Source organism: Macrotis lagotis, chromosome X (genome assembly GCF_037893015.1).
Source record: "Macrotis lagotis isolate mMagLag1 chromosome X, bilby.v1.9.chrom.fasta, whole genome shotgun sequence".
Lineage (NCBI taxonomy): Eukaryota > Metazoa > Chordata > Mammalia > Peramelemorphia > Peramelidae > Macrotis > Macrotis lagotis.
The window spans coordinates 195941561-195962531 of record NC_133666.1 but is presented as its reverse complement, the minus strand read 5'-3'; positions in this window follow the sequence as shown (position 1 = coordinate 195962531).

Sequence of the window (20971 nt, the reverse complement as noted above, 5' to 3'; positions counted from 1 at the left end):
TATCCTCCTCAAGCATCTTCAATTTCTGATGAATTGAACCTACGTCATCTTTGCCCTAGGTAAGTTATTTGGGATGATTATGTGTATGTTAGAGTTGTATGTCGGGTACTCTTTTCCTCTTTCCTACACCTTGTTCCCATGGCTTGTTACAAAGTTTCACATTGAACTGATTCTCAGTGTTTTAACATTATTCTTAGCATTCTAACTCATTGAGTGGTTGTTTCCCCAAGATCTCTGGCTGACCAGTGGGTCTTTCCTTAGACATAAACTGGCTTCCTAAATAAAGACTTGATTTGTTGACTGCTTCATCTACATTGGAGGATTAAGACACAATAAACCCAATTGTAAAATGCAAATATAATTAGGGGAGTCACAAACCCTTTCAGATAAAACTACTTTATGCTGTTAGAATCACAAAACAAAACAGTTTGGGAGCAAAATGATCTCACTTCTAAAGATTAACATTAGACAAGTGTTCATAGATTTCTTAAATATTACTGAAATGAGTTTATTTTCAAATAGAGCCAATGAAATAACAATGATCCAAAAGTGGATTAAAATTTCCACCTCAAATAACTGTCCCTTAATTAAACAAATGGAAGAATCATACTGATTTGTTTTAATAATTGAAATGTTAATGATAATAATTTAGGATCAAGTTATTATTGCCCAGCTATTATGGAAAGGTCACCTATAAATTGTTGGATAAGGTTATGTTCTATAATGTTGAGGGCAACTATGAAATTAATGAGATCCCAAGCCAGTTCGAATATTTGTGCATCTTTAAGAATATGAGTTTATAGATATGTGAATATGCAAAGATATGGTGGAAACACAAAGATGGCAAATAAAAATCTCATAAAAATTAGAGATACCTAAAAAAGACAATGATCAAGGGGCTAGAATTAAATATCAAAATTTGCAACTCTTTATAAGCTATCAGATGACAAATTACCATGCTGGAAATACAAACCCCCAATATATTTGGGAATGCAATGAATTATATTCTTATAATTAGTCCAAATTTCCTAGATATAATACTTATTTTTTTTCAAAACTTAAGAAAAAAACATCTGGATTACTGCTATTTCATCAAATTCTTATTCTCTCCAAGTTATATGAAAAGAAGAAACTTTTAAAAATAGAAACATCAAAAGAAATTAAAAACGTGAAAGCAGGATGAGAAAGTCATCCCATTTATCCTACCTGCAAGTGATATTGTCTGAGAGAGGTTTTTAGTGAGTCTATAATAAAAAGATGAACATATTTCAATTAAGTATTTTCTTCAGCAATAGCTTGCACAAAAGAAATATTAATGAATAATAACAGGGTAGGAAGTTAAAGCAATTCTGTCTGAACCCAATAAAAAAGAGAAGAAAATGTGTAATGATGATAAATTTATTGCTTTATAATTTGTAAACTGCTTTTAATATTTTATCTTATTTATTTACCACAACTTCCAAAGTTACAGAATATAAATATCTTGCATGTTGGAACTATTTCATACTTAGTTGTTTTTTTTATTTCTAGTACCTAAAATAAAAAATAACTAATAAACGTATTTTCAATTGAATTGACTTAAATTGAAAATGAAAATAAACTCCAAAGTCTGGACAACTTTTAAAAATTAGTAATATTAAAGATGTTTTAGTACAAAGCTGGCTGCTTTGCTCTTTTTGCCTTTCCCTCTTTCTTGTTTATTTAACCTCTTATCTATTTTTTAATTTAGTAAATTCAATCATTGGTCACTCTGTTTCATTCTGGAAACATAATTTCTCAGGTTGATAAAGAAAAAGTGAAAAAAATAACTCTTCCTTTTCTAGTTTTACTATTGGGAACAGGCTGATTTCTATAATTAAATGTTTTTATTTATGATATTTCTTTTATAATCTAACATCACTGTGGAGAAAGAAAACAACCCTCTTTCCCTTTCAGTTTTCCTCTGAATTCAGTTAATAAAATAAATAGATGAAACAATTGCAGCACCAGTAAAATCAATAAGATGTTAATGTCATTAAAGCTAAGTGAGTTTAAAAATGATTTCCATTAGCTAAAATAAAAATATTTACTAGCCTAAATTGAAATATAGCTAATGTTCCTTAAAATACTTTATCATTTTGGTTATTTAATCCTTTCTATAGATTTTTCTTCAAGTATTTCTTTACTGAATAATATCTTTTTAGAATTCATGAGAATAGTGAAAGACTTATAAATAGGCAGAATACCCATAAAGCAGTTGGGAAAATTCTAACCCTATAATGCTTGGTTTTTCTAAAACAAGGAACTAGGATTCCTATTTCAGATATAAAAATTAAAAATAAATTACTTCATCTTCACCCTAGAGAACTCTGGCTGACTTTTGTTAGATGTGGGCTACCAACTTGCCCTTATCAGTATAATGAGGACTTTTCTCTGACACACAAGCACTAATATTCTTTGTGCCTTCTGGTGGATGTGTAAGCTTGAGGAGGGGGATTGAAATATGTGTGTGGGAGCCTAGTTTCCAGTCATGTATGATTTATTGCTGAGACTCCAATGATGATCATTGAGCCAGAGAGTTGATGATACAGGGAACCATACTATTTAAAAGTAGAGGCAACTTCCAGTTTCTAGCTCTCCTGAATGTATTGTTAAAGGTGAAAAGGTTTTATTTAAGTGAAAGGTAGAGAAGGATGACTTTCTCTGTCTCTGTTTAATAGAGATTCCCCATATGGAGTATAGACTACTTAGCTAGATGTTATCAGAAGCACTAGTTTCTTTAAATTTTGTGTTACTTTCCTTAACAATTGACCTGATGAGCGCTAAAAGGTCTGGAGCAATCAAAGTTCAGTAACTGAGATCTTCTCCTATCTGGTTCCCTAGTAGCAGATGGGAGAGAGTGCCTAAGCAGTGGCAGGAATGAGGTAACATAAATGAATTAATTGGCATGAGAAAAAAAAGGTCACAGGAAAGATGAAGCTTAGTTCTTTTATTTAGATCATACCCAGTGAATGTGTGAAATGTGAAATGACTAATTAGTAGCCTTGGAAGAACTCTTTTATGTCTCAATGAGCCTAGAATATTAGCCAGCCTCCCTGCTGATAACAGTAATAATTTAAGGTACTGCATTCTTTCTAATTGTTCTGTAATGTTTTATGATTATCACTTTTATTTCATTAGGAATAAATCACCCATCCTTTACCCAGTCTTGTTTGATATTGGATATGTTTTATTGTTTGTTTTGTTTTGTTTAATATTTTCCTCTAGACTAGAACTTAAAGTAACATTATGAGTGAAACACTTGGATGTAAGGTCTTATTTACCAATGAACTTTTGAGTCAGCTTTGGGAGCCTATTCGCTATTAGATGTCAGACTATTGAAACTGGGACAAACCCCAGTGAATGTTCAGGCCTCTCATCCCTATACCTTTAACTGAGTAGTGCCTCTAGCCTCCTAGGAAAAGTATTATGTAGCCATTTGACCCTAGCCAACTGAAAATTAAACCATTAGTAATAGAGTTACGAAAAGGTAAAGCCCACATGGTAGTAGTATGGAGCAAAGTCAGACAAGAGGCTATGTGCCAATTCACTGTGAAACCAGCTGAGTGACCCCAGCTAGTGAAAATACTAGATTCATTGGGATGCAGGTCCACTGGGAATTGTTTGATGATATTGCCAAAATACACAGTGGTCCTTTATTAATGGAGATCTGAGTTCCTCATATCTATATGTTTTGCCCATATATGTTCCATGTGTGGACCCCTTTTAACATGTGATTCTGCCATATTTATTCCTTACACATATGTCTCTCATATTTGATGTCTACACATAACAAATTTTCCACAGATGTGGGGTGGAACTTTCTGTTGTACTCTGAAATTTTATTTAAGTCTTTTCTTTGAACAAATTGTATCTCTGACTGACTAGAGCAAAGCACATACACTCATCCACCCATTCATCATTCATACAAAAACACACGCACGCATACACACACACACATACACACACACAGATATGGCCTGATAAACTTTTTTAAAGAGGTTATATACCCAAATAATATCTTGAATTTGGAGTGAGTAGGTAGCTATTTTGAAAGGCCATATGTATGCTAGGTGGAAGGGGGAAAAGGGACATTGTTCTGGTAACTCTAATAAAAAATTATTAATGAAGGATTTCAAGTAGGATAACAAGTTTAATAAGACACAATTTTTGGAGGGGTAAGAGAAGCCTTTTAAGAAAACGACCTTTTCTACCTTGTGATTATAAATTTCTCCTGAACTTTTCTGAGTCAAAATTTCCAAATTACAACATGAGCTCACATTTGACTTAGAAGTTATTCTCTGCCGAGTAATGTAGTGTACACTTTTTTTCTCACCCCCTTCAGTAGTTGTCAAATTTCTTTTTCCTCCCTGGTTTCTGGTTCTCTCTCCTTTGAAACATTACACTGCTATGATATTTATGTGTATTATCACTGATATCAGCACTAATTTCCCAAGGACAATGTTATCCAGCATGAGCTTACTCATGTGTCCTCCACTTTACTTCAGCCAGTTTCACTTCTCTGATCTCAGAGAAAGAGCTAAATCTTTGCCTTTCTAAGTCCAACCACTCTTCTCATTTTTTCAATACTATTCTCTGCCATTTCTGTCTCATAGGAAGAATCTTAATTTTACTTTCCCTGGAATTTTCATAGAATTGGACCTGCTAATGGGCCTACCCTAGTTACTTTACAAAGGTTGTTGATTTAACTTAAAATCTTATAACTATAACAAAGAATCACCATTTCCTATTATATGTAAACATTATTAAGTTACTGCCACTTGGCAATTTCTATCTTCTTAAGACGATAGAAGTTCAAAGTGCTATGAAACAAAGAAAATTCTGTACATTTTTAAAATTATCTGCAATAATTTATAAAATCACAAATTCAAAATTTCAGTATTATCTGAAAGATCTTAGAGGGGAAAAATGAATGGTGTCCTAGAGGATCTTAATTTTTCCCTCAAAAAAACTCAGAATGTGTCCTTCTGCTGAGATAAAGTCCCATAATGATTCTTGCTCATGGAAGAGTTACTATTTTTCAAAATGTAAAGATATCTTTTATAATGAAAGCCAGCCATTTAAAGATCAACAAAACTGTTGCTATTCACTGAAGAATAGCACCATGAAAAATTGTTTTCTAGCTAATTTTGACTGTCTTTTGAAAGTTTGGCTTTAATGGACCTCAAGGGAATTCAAAGGAGACACTAGTTTTCCTGTCTCAATGCATTACTATCAAACATCTCTAAAAATGGTTTCAGATGGGATTCCACTTTTCCAGCTGAGACAGCCTTTTTCTGTAAGTAATCACGAAGTAGTTGAACTAAGTAAAGATAACTGGGCAGTTAGGAATATCAATCCTGAAGAGATAGAAGGAGCCCCATGTTCATATCTTAAGTTCATCTAAACTTTGTTGCTTTTTTCCCCCTGAACAAGTTGGTTTTAATTCATCTCAGAAGTATTCTTTTACTTCAGATTCCTTGCCAGAGGGTGATGCCACAATAGTCTTCTCTGGATCTTTTTTCTTCTTTTTTGCCATATCAATTCAAGATAGGAGATGTCAATGTGTGTGCTTAAGAGAAAAAGTGGTCATTTTTTAACCACTAGTGGGAAAGTGGTTTGCCAGTGGGGAGGTAAGTGTTGGAATCTGGCATTAATCCAGCCAAGTTTGACCAATAGATCACAGATAACTATACAGCATGATGGCAAGTTCCTATACTTAAAAAGAGAAAAAAAAAATGGATAACACTGCAAAAAGAGACAGGAGATTTTTCAAAAATGTGCACTGCAGTGCTCTATTGACTTAAGCCAGCCACAAGGAAATTCAAAAACAGTTTAGAGAATGGAATGCAACTACCTCTATGAAGATTACTCTTTATAATATAGGTGAATTGGGAATATTCCAGGGTGACTTATTGCATGGCATGTGTGTTTACCTTAAGGCTTCAACAGATGTTAAATTGCAACCTAAAAGTTTGGATTAAACCTGAGCAGGCTCTTTATGTCACCCAGAAGCAGTAATAATAATAATAATAGTAGTCTCAAAGAAGCAGAAGTGGAAGCATAGTAGTCAAAGGGTTTGTGTCTTCAGGGAATGTTAAAGGTAACATTAAAACTGTGAGAGAAAAAAACACCTTTTTTATGTGACCAGAAACTCAAATTATTCAGTTTCTCTTATCAAATCATTATCATGATAGCAGTAGTTTGTCAAAGTTTGATTTTCTCACCTTTTTAAAAAGAAAACAGAAAGTAGTCGTCAAAGCAGCATCAGCTACCCATATTACAATTACAATCTATATTCATAAATGTGACTAATTGCTACAAAAGAGAAAGGCATTTTAACTCCTAATTATTGGATTTGGGAATGAAGTAAAATTTTAAAATTGTTATTTTAATAACTAATAGAAATATTTGGAATCATGAGATGATAATATTAAAACTATCATCTCGGGCATCTGGTGTATATAGAGCACTGGCCCTGGGGTGAGGAGGACCTGAATTCAAATCCAGTCTCAGACACTTAATAATTACCTGACTGTGTGACCTTGGGTAAGTCATTTACCCCATCACCTGGCCAAAAAAAAAAAGTCTCTAGTGGAGTGTCCTGAGGATTATTGATATGGCACTTTGCTGGGAATTAAACAGGTTTTAAAAAATTCAACTCTCAAAAACAAATTTAAAAAAATTCAACTTTCCGGTGATAAAACATAACCAAGATAAGAAAACTTATCTTGGATTCGCCTCCATTCCCCTCTGATCCAGTAACACTAGACTTCTTGACTTTTCCTGTTTAGTGGCTGTCTTACATGCCTAAAATATTCTCTATCCTCATCTCAACTGTTGGCTTCAATACTTGGCTCACATTCCAACTTCTGTGGGAGGTCTTTCCTGGTCCCACCTCATTCCTCTACAATCTCTGCCTACCAACATTTTCCATGAGAGATGATCCCCCTATACTTAGTACCAAGCATTTAATTAAAAGCTTTTTAATTTACTTTGTCAAGTCACTTAACCCCATTGCCTTGCCAAAAAAAGCATCATCTATAAATGAGTGTTTTAGATTCAACCCCTCACATAACTCTAATGTACAATTTAAAAGTAAAAATTATAATTTAAAAAATTTTCATGAGATTACAAGAAAAAGCTTTTTAATGAAATTTTATAAGTAGATTGTAATTTCCCTTATATAATATGCCACATAACACATAAACATTGCTATAAGCATAAGTTTAAAAATGCATAACAGTAAAAATTTTTCTAAGGAAATACTATAAGAATTGTAATGTAGATAGATGCTAGATAATAACAAAATAATTGTAGGAGACCTCCACATAGTTCTTTCAGAGCTGTATCAGCTCAATCAGATAACATAAAACTTAGCTGAAGGGAGTGTTGGAAAAATAGAATTGAACTAATGTTTGGCAATATCAAAATGAAAATAATAAGAAAATAATAAAGAATATACAGATTTCTCAACAACCAAAACATCTATTAAGGGTTAAAAGAAAAAAAAAAGAAACCTTAAGGTCAAAGTTAATAAACATAATTTTTAGATTAGATTTGGATAAAAAGGCTACCAATAAAGTAAATGTGAACAACAAATATAAACCTAAGTAATCATATAATAATGACATAAAAAATAAAAATAATAATTATCTGATTAACAAGAACACCAATATGAAAAGCAACACACCTAAAAATCATGAGTGAAAGAAAACTAATCTAGAGGTCAAGGTTTTTATCTTCTACAACTTCAAGAGAATCAAAAAATTTGAGAACTACAGCAATCATTTAGTCCAAAATACAGCATGCTTTATAATTGGTTCCAAGGTAGCAATTTAACATTTTTTACCACTCTAATTGTGAGATAATTTTTCCTAACACCAGATCTAAATATACCTCCACCTATTCCTCCTACTCCTGCCTTCTAGAGTCATATAGAATTAACTGATCTTTATAAGTAATGAATTCAAGGCCTTTAACCATATAGTTTGTTCTCCTTTGGAAAATCTCCAGTTCATTATAACTACTTTCATTGCAACTTAGATCTTAGAACGTTTCCTAGAACATCAAGAGTTAAATAACTTGACCAGGTTCACACATTTAGAATGTGTCAAAGGCTAGACTTAAAGGTAAGTCCTTCTCTTCTCTAAGGCTAGATTATTAATGACTGTGCCATAGGCTCTCATTTCTAGAATGCGTGTTCATTTTTTATTCAATCTATAAATTGATGTAGGATGTATAATTTTGTTCGGACTGCAAAAAGATAAAAATGACAAAAGTTCTCATCTATAAGCTTTTGTAGATCCCTTGAAATTAGTTGACATCTCCTGAGAACTCCATTAGATACACTCCATAGGTTGGAAACCATGGATAAAGAACCAAGGATAAGATTACAAGAAAAGATAGATTTTTAGAGTAAAATAACACTACAAATAGAGGTTCAATCACTAAACTGTAAACCAAAGACTGGTAAGGTCTTTCTGTGGTGGCAAAGAATTGACAATTGAAGCAATGTCCATCAATGAGAAATGGTTGAACATGCATGCATGTATGAATGGAATGGAATACTATTACGTTACATGATGAGCAGGTGGATTTCAGGAGTGGGGGGGAAGACTTGGAAAGACAATGAGTTGAAGTGAACAGAAAATAGAACATTGTACAACGTTACAGCAACATGGTAACATGATATGATTAACTTAAGAATATAAAGATTCAAGGCAGTTCCAAAAATACTCAAGCTGGAAAATACTATCCATAACCAGAGGAAGAAAAATGGAGTCTGAATGCAGATTTAAACATACTATTTTGTTGTTTTTTATGTGTCTTTAATGTGGAAATGTCTTTTACATGATTATACATGTAACATATATCAGATTGCCTGCCTTCTTGGGAAGGGGACTATGGAAGAGAGGGAGAGAGAAAAATTTATAACTCAAAATTTTATTAAAATTTTTTTTAAATATGAAATCTATTTTATATGTAATTAGAAAAATAAAACATAATTTACTAAAAAAATCAGTAAATAGGATGTGGAAAATAGGAAAATTTTCCTCTGATTTTCTGAATATACAAAAAGTAACAAGGTGGATGTACTATTTGTAAGCTAAGACAAGTCTTCTGACATTTATTGAATGCATGACCTTAAGTATTTCTCTCAATGCTAAGACTAAATTGTGGGAACATATTGACCTGAATTGGTACAGGAAGTTTCCTGATCTGAGAGTTTCCCACATCAATAAAATCACAATTTCAAGTACTATCCTATCTTCTGACTTCAACTATTGTTTCTTAGTACATTAAAATTGAGGAGGGAATTTAATATAAACTTTTTTTAATTTTTTGTCTTGTTTTAACTGTTTTATTAGTTTTGCTTTTATAATTCTTTCATCTTTAACTTAATTTCTCCTCCTCACTTATATAAAGAACTATCTATTATAATAAAGAATCAAAAAGGAGCAAGAATAAAAATAGTTCAGCAAAACTAACCTACATATTAAATGATTCCAACATTGTATGCAATTACTCACACTCATATTTCCTGATCCTTGCACAAGAAGGGAGAAATTATAATCTTTTTTCAGTTCTTCTTTGGGGCCAAATAGTCATCAGAAAGGAAAAAATGCAATCAACAACCATATTTTTTAATATTTAAAATTTTTACTCATAAAATATATCAATCAAATTGGCAAACATGAGATAAGACAAATAAATTTGTTGTAGGAAGACAGGAGTGCTAATACAAAGTCTGTTGATTTATAAAATGATTTGAACTATCTCAAAAAGAACTTGCCAGTGTGAAAGGAAAGTCCCTAAAATTATTCATAACCAGTAATCCTACTGGATTAAAAATCTTTTGTGTTAATTTTCATCTTTTACTTGCCATTATTGGTGTAGTTATGTGGAACAGTGGGTAAAACACAGGGAGGCTCATCTTCATGAATTCAAATATTGCCTCAGGCACAAGCTGTGTGACTTTGGACAAGTTACTCAGTATTGTCTGCCTCAGTTTCCTCATCTGTAAAATAAACTGGAGAATGAAATGACAAACTACTCTAGCATCTTTGACAAGAAAATCCCAATGAAATCACTAAGAGTTGGAAATGACTAAATGACAATAATGTTTTTATGATTTTTATGCTTATCTTAAAATTCCTATTTGTTTGAATGTTTGAGGACAGTTTCTATTTTCTTTATTTTTGTATTTCCCCAAATGCTTCAAATATAATTTTCTAACAATAGTTTCCTACTACTACTATGTAGTTGGCATTCAAAAATATTTATTAAATTTAATAGATTCTGATGTTATGTTAGCCACTTGAGGTATCTCTCAAAATTGAGATTCATTAATCAAAGCTATTTGGGTAACTGAACCACTAACTGGACTACAAAATATCATTGATTTGGTTAACTAGCAACATAAAAAAGTCATTCTTCCTGAAGTATGCACTTAATAACATTGTAAGAAAAAATAAATTATAGTAATCATCCATTAAGTAACACTGGCTATTGCATCCTTTTACATATAGCTCTATAATGAACTGCTTGGTTTGTAGGATGTAATCAAGGAAGACTAATATTACTCATGTGAAGACTGCTGAACCATCTTCAGAGCTGTTTTTCACCTTTGATGTTCACTCGAGGCACCTAAACCTGAATTGTGACTCTAAGAAACTGTGGCATGCGAAGTGTCTACACCCGATAAAGTGTATCCACAAGAGGGCTGAACCAGATTGATAACTAGGAAGTGTCTATACCAAACATGTGAAGCCTTCCACTAATAGACTGACTGTGCAGATGAGAACACTTGGTTACAACAGCCATGAAGGCAGCTAAAGCACGCTCTGTGGAACACTTAGAGTGAAGAAGCCAAGGTCATCCACTACATCTAGACCAGTTGCCTTGATTCTGTCTTGCTACTGGATCATGCTGATTTTGGAAGAGAAAATGGGACTGAAGACTTCATGCAATTCTATCTCACTTAAATTCAATTTACCCACATATCAAAAGACATCACCCATACTACTTTACCATACCTCACTGTCCTGAGGTGACAGCTAAGTGATGAAGCAGCAGGTGCAGATACATTAGAAGCTATAGTTCACAACCCAACACACAGGTGGCCCAGGTCATAAGGTCATTTTTCCACTGAAAATAGCAGTGAGATTTGGGACCCCCTTGGGTGACTGATTATTCCATTTAAGGATCCCACTACTTACCTCCTAATGTGAGGAAGGGGCTAGAAAAGGTGCCCTAAAAACTGTCTGCTTATTTAACCTTGACTTGATTACCATGGCATGTAGAGATCCCACAGTGTGGTCAAGACACACAGAAAAAAAATTCTAAAGAACTTCAAGGAAAATTCTACTAATCACTGGAGCATGGAATGTGCACATACTCATAGATTAATACAAGGTCCAATAGACCTGAAAGACAAACAGCTCTTTTTGTAAGAAAACTCAACAGGTATCATATGCAAATAACTGCCTAAGAGAAACAAAGTTTGCAAATGAAGGTCAGCTTATTGAAGTCAAAGTTGGATACACATGTTTCGGAAGTGACCACAGTGAAGGGACATACTGTGAAGCTTGGGTATGTTTTGCAATCAAAACTAATTTACTCAACAGACTTGAATGCCCACCAAAAGAAGTGAATGACAAGTTCACGACAATGAGATTGCGACTTCTAGAAAACTGCCAAGCCAAAATCATCAGTGCCTATGTATCCACCATGATGAACCTTGATTAAGTAAAAGAAACATTTTATGAAGACCTGGAGACTATCAATGTACCAAAAGAGAATAAGCTTATATTTCTGGGTGACATTAATACTACAGTAGACTCAGATTGCTAGACATTGCAGGGAGTCCTTGGGAGGAATGGAGTTGGAAACAGCAACAGTAATGATCACCTACTACTGAGGATTTGTGAATCTCATGACTTTCTCATCACAAACACTGTCTTCTCTTTACCTCAACACAATATAACTTCTTGTATGCACCCCTGTAGCAAACACTGATATCTAATAGACTATGTGATGGTAAGGAGAAGAGACAAACAGGGTGTGAGAGTAACAAAGACAATGTGTGTTGCAGAGTGCTGAACTGATCATATACTCATCCTCTCCAAGCTAAGACATTCAACAAAGTTGAATGCCCTAAGGCAAAACGACTACTAGAAGAATTAAGGTCAAAGAGATTAGTGTCCTTCCAAGTGGGAATAGTTTGTTACTAACTTGGAGGGAAAACTAAGCCAACATACAGTTGACAACAGTAGGGCAGAAAAAAGAGTGGGGCAATTTTCAGAGATTTGGTGTACAGCACTGCATTTGCTCATCTGTGTCAGAAAACTTGAAAATATCAAGACTTTTTTTGAAGAAAATGATGGGGAAATACAGAAACTCCACAGGGTTTGTCAGCAGGAAAGTTCATTTGTTTTTTAAGAAGGAAGCATTTAATTCCATCAAAAGTAAAGTACAAGTAAAGTTTAGAGAGATACAGGACACTTGATTCAATAAGAAGGCTGATGAAATTATTTTATGCACATAGTAACAATCCAAAGTTCTTTTATGATGACCTGAAGGCTATTGATGGGCATCTCAGCAACTCAATGCTGATAGATCCACATTGATTAACTATAGGGACATGATCCTAGAGAAATGGACTAGACACTTCCAGAGTGTTCTTAACAACCATCATCAATTATTGCAGAAGACAATGATCATTTAGCTAAAATTGTAGTCAATGGAATATCCAAAAGTTATCCCATTATCTGAAGTTCCAACTGAAGAAGAGACATTGAATGTCATTAGGCACCTTTCAAGTGATAAAGTACCTGGTGCTAATTCTATTCTATCTGAGATCTACAAGGTGGGGTGGGGTGGGGAGGAAGGGTCCACTGCTCATCAAAAAGCAAACTGAAATTTTCTAGTTTATATGTTATGAAGAGGTTATCCTCCATCCATCTCTATAAAGGTAAAGGGAATAGATGTCCTGTGACAATCACGGGAGTATTTCTCTTTTAGTCAAGATTGGCAAGATTCTTGACAGAGTCCTTCTTATAGGCTGATCCATCACATGGAAGATGGCCGGTGTTACTTCAGAAAGAGTCAAGGAATAGTAAATATGGTGTTTGCTACCCAACAATTCCTGGAAAAATGTCAGGAATACAAGAGAGATCCGTATACAACATTTGTAGATCTGACCAAGGACTTTGACACTATCAGTCTTGAGGAGTAATAGTAAATTATGTCAAAATTTGGTTGCTCAGAGAAGTTCATCAGTATTGTACATCAATTTCAGGATGGCATGCTTGTCTAGGTTCTAGATAGTGGATGATGCTCTTGAGATTTCCTGGTCACCAATGGAGTGAAACAAGGATGTGTCCTTGCTCCCATACTTTTAGCATGATGTTTTCAGCCATGTTATCAAATGTCTTCACTGGGGATGAACACAACGTCAGGGACAACTATCACATCAGTGGCAAATTCTTCAATTTGAAAAGGTTACAAACCAAGACTAAAGTGGTGAGAGTGCTGATGCATGATCTTCTGTTTGCAGATGATTGTATACTCAATGTAGCCTTTGAAGCTGAGATGTAACAAAATATGGATCTATTCTTTGCTGCTTGAGTTAATATTGGTCTAACAATTAGTCTAACACTGTGCTCCATCAGTCAGCACCACATTATACATATGTGTCACCATCAATTATAGTAAATGGAGAAGTTTTGAGTATTGAAGACAAGTATTCTTTCCAGGGAGACAAACATTGACAATGACATTGACACACACATTGATAGAGCTCAGTATTTGGGAGGTTCTGGAAAAAAATGTAGGAGAGAAGAGATAGTGAACTAATTACCAAATTGAAGGTTTACAGAGTTATTATGCTGACCTAATTGTTGTATACCTGTGAAGTGTGTATAGTCTCCCAGCATCATGCTAGGAAAATGAATTGCTTCCATTTGAAATGTCTCAGAATGTAACACCTCATACCTCTCAGATTGGCCAATATGACCAGAATGGACAACGATCAATGTTGGAAGGGAAATCTGGGACACTAATACATTGTTGGTGGAGCTGTGAACTCATCCAACCTTTCTGGAGAGAAATTTGGAATTATGCCCAAAGGGCAACAAAAATAGGCATACCCATTGATCCAGCAATACCACTATTGGGCTATACCCTGAAGAGATTATGAAAAAAAGGTAAAAGCATCACTTGTACAAAAATATTCACAGCAGCCCTGTTGTGGTGGCAAAGAACTGGAAACTGAGTAAATGTCTATCAATTGGGGAATGGCTTAATAAAAGTTATGTGATGGAACACTATTGTTCTATTAGAAACCAGGAGGGATGGGAATTCAGGGAAGCCTGTAAGGATTTTCATGAACTGATTCTGAGAGAGATGAGCACAGAGCCAGAAGAACATTGTACACCCTAACACTAACATAGGAGTGATGATCAACCTAAATGCATTTGCTCATTCCATCAGTGCAACAATAAGACACAATTTTGAGATATCTGAGATGTAGAATACTATCTGTATCCATAGAAAGAATTGTGGAATTTGAACAAAGACCAAAGACAATATATTACTTTAATTTTTAAAAAAAGTTATTTTGTTATGTAATTTTGCTATCTCTTATACTTGAATTTTTCCTTAAGGATATGATTTCTAACTCAACACATTCAACCTAGATCAATGTACACCATGTAATCAAACAAAAAAAATAAAATGTCTCAGAAAGATTCTGAAGATCATCTGGCAGGAGAAGGTAACAGACACTGAGGTACTTTCTCAAGCTAAACTGCCTAGCATTACAACATTAATAAAGATAATGCAATTATGATGGGCTGGGAAGATTATTAGAATGCCAAAAGTATGCTTGCTAAAAAGACTATTTTAGGGAGAACTTATACAGGTTAAATGCTCACCACAGGGTAAGAAGAAGCAACACTGGGACATTCTGAATATCTCTCTTAAGAATTTTAAAAATGATTGTACAGCATAGGAGACACTGGAACAGGACCACCCAGCATGTCTTGCCCTCCTCATTGAGAATGCTACACTATATGAAGAGGGCAAAATTGAAGTAGTTAATGGGAAATGTGACATATGTAAGTTTAGAGTAATTATCCTAGGTGTTCAAGTGGACTATGGAAGAGCATTCTGAGCTCATATTGATCTGATCAGTCACTGTCAGGCATGCTACAATTTGTGTCAAACGTAGTGAAGTCATTTTAGTTTTTAATAACAAAGGACAAGAACCAACCAACCATAATCATCTGCTTAATATAATTCTAAATCTCTACAAGGAATCAATATCAAGTTTATCAATCTACTAGGACCAGAATCCACCTTTTCCACCATTTTCATATAGAAAAATTCACCTATCTCCAAATTCATAATATTCTTTTATCTTTTATAAATATTTGAGGATATCGCCAATCATTTTATCATTACATTTGTAAGTTGGGTTCTCATAGATTTTATTCTATCATATGATTTGCCAGGAGTTGTATATTCATATTCACTTAAACAAATGAAATATTTCTTTATATTAAATATTAAGCATACTAACAATAATAGAGGAAGTTCTATGTAAATTCCTATTCTCTTACCCCCTTCAAATTACTAGGTATTCTATTAGTATGTCTTACCTAATTTGACATGTAATTTTCTCTTTAAAGTTCCCTGTTTTTCATCTAAAATTTATAAATCGCTTACTATGTAGTATGCATACAAGGACAATAGTGAAACAATTATACCCTTAAGGAGCTTGTGTAAAATCTTAGTTATTATTCTTATCAATTGATGAAAAACATGGAATTGAGAATGAAGTCAGCTTTCGAACATCCCTTTTAAATTTCATTGCCTATTCAAACAGTGGATTTTCAGTTCTGCTATGCTTATTTTAAAAGCTTGAAATAGTTCCAATGCATTTTATATTTTCGAGAAAAAAATGAACATTCTAAAGTTACTCATGTGTGAGTCTATCCATGAGAATTATGGAGAACATTTGAAACTGCATAATTCATAATAAACAAACAAAAAAAGCTGCCATCCTACTGATGTCCATTTGCACAAGCAAGTGTTTGAGTCATTATGAAAGTAAGTGCCATATTTATTATATATCTTCTGGTAAAGTAGGAGCTGTGCATTCCAACAATTTTCCACCTCAATTTTCCCCTTAACTATGGCACACAACCGAGACCATAGATGTTTTCACTATTTAATATTTTATTTAACTACTTTATAACCATTTAAAATGAATAAAACTGCACTATCATTTGTTTCCATTTTTTTCTGTGTCAGAGCATTGTGACTCTAATCTCATTTTTCTCTAAATCATAGCGGTTTTTATATGATCATGGATAATGCAGTGATTTTTATTTATACAATTGAGTTATAACAGAATTATCTGTAATTTTTCTTTTCCTATCATCTTTTTTGGTCCCAAAATAGAGGTAATGTGTGAAATGTTCAGTCCAGGGAACATATGTGTGTGCATCCATGTTGATCTCTGGTGAGCCTGATACTGTGTTTTAGTCATAATTATAATAATTATACACTTTTACATTTTTCCTGGTTATATGGTTCTCTTTGCAAACTTTCTTCTTTTCTTTCATATTCAATTTATTTTTAATAGCAAAGTCAGAACTTACTTTTTTGAGAGTTTACCTTGCTTCATGACATCTTTTATAAGTTCTGTAATGATAGCATAAGTCTTATTTTTCATAATAAGGCATTATAAAATAAATATTTTTGCAATCTAATTTTCTAAATTCTAACTTGCATTCTAATTTTATGAATTTTTTGTCCCTTTCCTTGTTTTATTTAGAACTGCAAGATGACATGACACCTTTCTTCCAGGATTCATATTATTTTTATACCACGAAATAGTACTTCCTTTTTTCATAGAATGGAAAGATCATAGATTTGTTAATAATACCAGAGGAGTGCTCTTCATTGTCTTATGTGTACTGACAGATTAGTTTATGACAGAATGAAATGTTATCAGTGACTTCATTTTGAGAAAAATAAAACATAACAGATGATCAGATATTGATATGTTTCTTATTCTGCATTAGGAAAGTTTCACATAACCTAGGTGTCATTCTCAACTCCTCATTCTCTCTCTCACATGTCCCTTATTAAATTTCTTGCTAAATTCTGTTGATTCGACCTAAGTAACATCTTTCTTATGTATTCATATCTCTACTTTGGCCCTGCCACCACCCTGAGATAGGTTTGGAGTGTAAGCTGCTGCCCAAATTATTGCAAGAACTTGCTTGTTTGTCTTTCTGGCTCAAATCTTTCCCTGCTCTAGTCTGTCCTCCTCTCAATTTCACTGTCCAAAAGTGCATTTCAGGTAATTTCTTCCCTCTATTCAATTAACTCAAAAAACTCTTTTACCTCCCAGTTAAAAAATTTTCTTTGTCCTTTAAAATCAATCCTGATCTGGTCACTTCCTCCCTTTCCAGTTTTCTTATATCTTATTCCTCTCAATTTATTATGAGATCCAGTGATGCTGACCTCCTTACAGTTCTTCACATATGACTCTTATCTCTCAACTTCAGACTTCTTTATACTGGCTAAACTCCATGCCAAGAATTCTTTCCCACCTCTTCTACTGACTTTCCTGACTTACTTCAAATCAAACTGAAATCTTACATTTTACAAGAAGTCTTTCTCAAATCTTAATGCTGGTCCCTTTTCTCTTTAGAGTGTCTTCAATTTATCTTGTCAATATGGAGGAAGGGGAGCAGTTGGATGGCCCAGTGGATAGACCATTAAGCCTAGAGGCAGAAAGATGAGTCAAAATCTGAACTCTTACTTGGGTTTGACTGCTGAATATGCTACAACTAGAGCCACTGGTGAGAGTTAAGTGACAGGTTGATATCAAATGTGAATGAGCAGCTTGAAAAGGACTTGACAAACCCTCACAGCAGTAATGCTAGTCTTCTCTGAACGCCCATATATCTCTAATCCTAGACAAATGACTTAACCTTTATTTACCTCAGTTTCCTCAAATGTAAAATGACATTAGTGACACAGGCTATCTCCCAGGGTCAAATGTAATGCTATTTTGTCAGGTACTTAGTAGCATCTGGCAAATAGCAGGTACTTAACAAATTCGTTTTCATATTTTTACATATGTCACTTTTTCATAGGTCTCCTTGAGATTAGAAGTTACCTTTTGTCTTTCTTTGTATCCTCATTGCTTAGCACAATGTCTGTACCATTGTCTTCCTGTCTCTGCCTTTCTCTAATTATCTATTTCTGTCTCTGTTTTTCTCTCTACTTCTCTCAATTCCTCATACTAACCACTACTTTATCCTTATTTTAAAACATTCCCTATTACTATCCCACTCAATGATTTATGAGTTTCTAAATTCCTGTAAAATCCCAAAACAACTGGCTTGGGAATGTGCTAAATATTTTAATAAATGTGCATATACATATATGTGTATTTACATGTGTGTATACATATATGTGCATATTGATATATGTATGTTTAGATATACATGAAATCTTTAAACAAATCATAATTATATTCATTTTAAGTATAACAAAGGGCTATATGGGCATTCAGAGAAGACTAGCATTTCTGCTGTGAGGATTTGTCAAGTCCTTTTCAATTTGATATCAACCTGTCACTTAACTCTCTCCAGTGGCTCTAGTCGTTTCATACCCAGCAGTCAAACTCCAGAAAAAATTGTTTGGACATATTGGCTAAAGCAGTATGAGTGAACACATGAAGATTTTCCACAATGGAATGGGCAATTGAGAACAATTTGTTTCAAAGTTCAAAAAGATGGCATTATGGAACTCTTAGAGCTCGGTCAGACAATGGAAGAATCCAGTTGTTACATCTCTGATCCTCAATAGTCTTCTTGATTTTTGTTTTGCTATCATTGAACTTTCATGACTCTTGAAAAGAGAATGAGATTGATGACTTTGTGCAATTCTACCTCACTTAAATCCAATTTACCCATAAGTCAAGACATCACCCTGAGATATCATTGGACCTCTTTGAAAATGAGGGACAAATAACATCATCTATGAACAAAATTACATGTTTTCTAACTGAAATTATAGTCAGCCTTCATTCTCTGTTCATGAATCTTACAAATTTCCAAAGTTATAAATATTGAATCTGCATTTCATTTAAAAATAGCAATTATTTTTGCATGAATTTTTAGTTAATTTGTTTTTAAATGTTGATTCTTGTTTTTAAAATTAATTTTTAATTTAAATCATTTCTAGCAAGTAATCATAAACTTGTTTTCAATTAAAATATACTTCCTAATGAAGAGCAAAATACAAAAGCAAATCACTGGAATTAATATACATTTTATTCTGAATTACTTCATTAAAAAGTTACATGTACGTATATATGTATACATCATTTGTTATGAATATTCATGTGTGTGCCTATATGTGTATGTGTGCAACTGTTGTACTATGTTGAACCAGCACACTTTTCAATTAGGTAGGAGTGGCAATGGATACTAATGAACTAATTTAATTCATACTGATAAACGATTAATCTTAGAGATTATATCATTCAGGATGAATTGCCAAACACTGATGAAGCCCTTTCTCTTTACAAACCATTTTAGGGGTTTTCTTTACCATAGAACTTTCTAGCATCAGATTGACTTTACATATGTAAGATTTAAATTTCTCTCTTAAACCTCAGCAAGTTTCATACCCCAATAAATGTCACTAGAGTATTAAGATTTGAATGCTAGAACCAAAAAAAAAAAGCGATTTGGGGGGGAGAGGGAGAAGAAAATATTTTTCTATTTCATAAAAATATGTTGGTTTGGCAAAGAAGAAACTAGAAGTCCATGATATGACCTTGACCAAAGAAGAAGTGGCAAATTAAGTCATGGATGAGATAGTTGAGAAAGACTAATTACTGATTTAAAATCCTTTTAATTTGAATAATATTTTACAAAGGCTACAAATCTAACCTTATTCTTTCATATGCAAAATCAAGGGCTGAAGATTTCAAGAAGGGTTTCATATCTACAAAGCCACAGAAAAAGAGGATATAAAAAGAAAAAAATGAAAATTATAGATGACAATGAATTTCTCTATAGATAGCAGAGATAGGTATTTGAGTAAAAGAGCTCATTATAGATCATCCCAGCCACTGATCCATGAGCATATATTCCTCCTTCCCCACTCCTTATTCATAAATATGATATTCTATTCATCAGAATAACTTTTTGGAGTCTCAGATAACCAATAATAAATTCCTGCAACATTGCCACATCTCCTTCTTAAATGAAAACTTCTTGAAGACAAGAGTTGCTTCTTTGTTATATTTGTATCCTCAGTAAGTAGTACCAATATATAACAATCACTTAATAAAAGCTATTTCTTTTTGATAATTATTTTCATTATGACCAGAATCAAACCTGACATTCTCCACTCTGAGTTATCCCATATAGTTGATAGCAATTTGTAAAAGAAAAACAAAAATCATTAAAATCTGCCAATGCATCAAAAAAATTGAAATTAAATGTAATAAATCATGCTTGTGGGCCTTCTGCAAAGAAGTGGAATAAGAGGAGTTTTCTCATTTCTTTGGGGAAATGTTTGCTATTTGTAATTTGGCAACTTTCACTTTTGATTATTTAGTGGTTGCTCTTTTGATTGATATTTTAAAGTCATTGGACATACTGTGATTTTGACTTTTTTTTACTTTACTCTGCAGAAGAGTAGATAAATCTTTCCTATTCTCTATATTAACTCTATTTTTTCTTACAGCATAAAAATATTCCATTATAATCAAGCACCATAATTACTATAGTCATTCTTGGTCAGTGTTAATTTGTTTCTATTTATTTGGTCCATAAAAGTGCTGATAGAAATATTTTCATATATATGGATAATTTTTTCTTATTAACAAGTTTTTCATAACATCATTTGG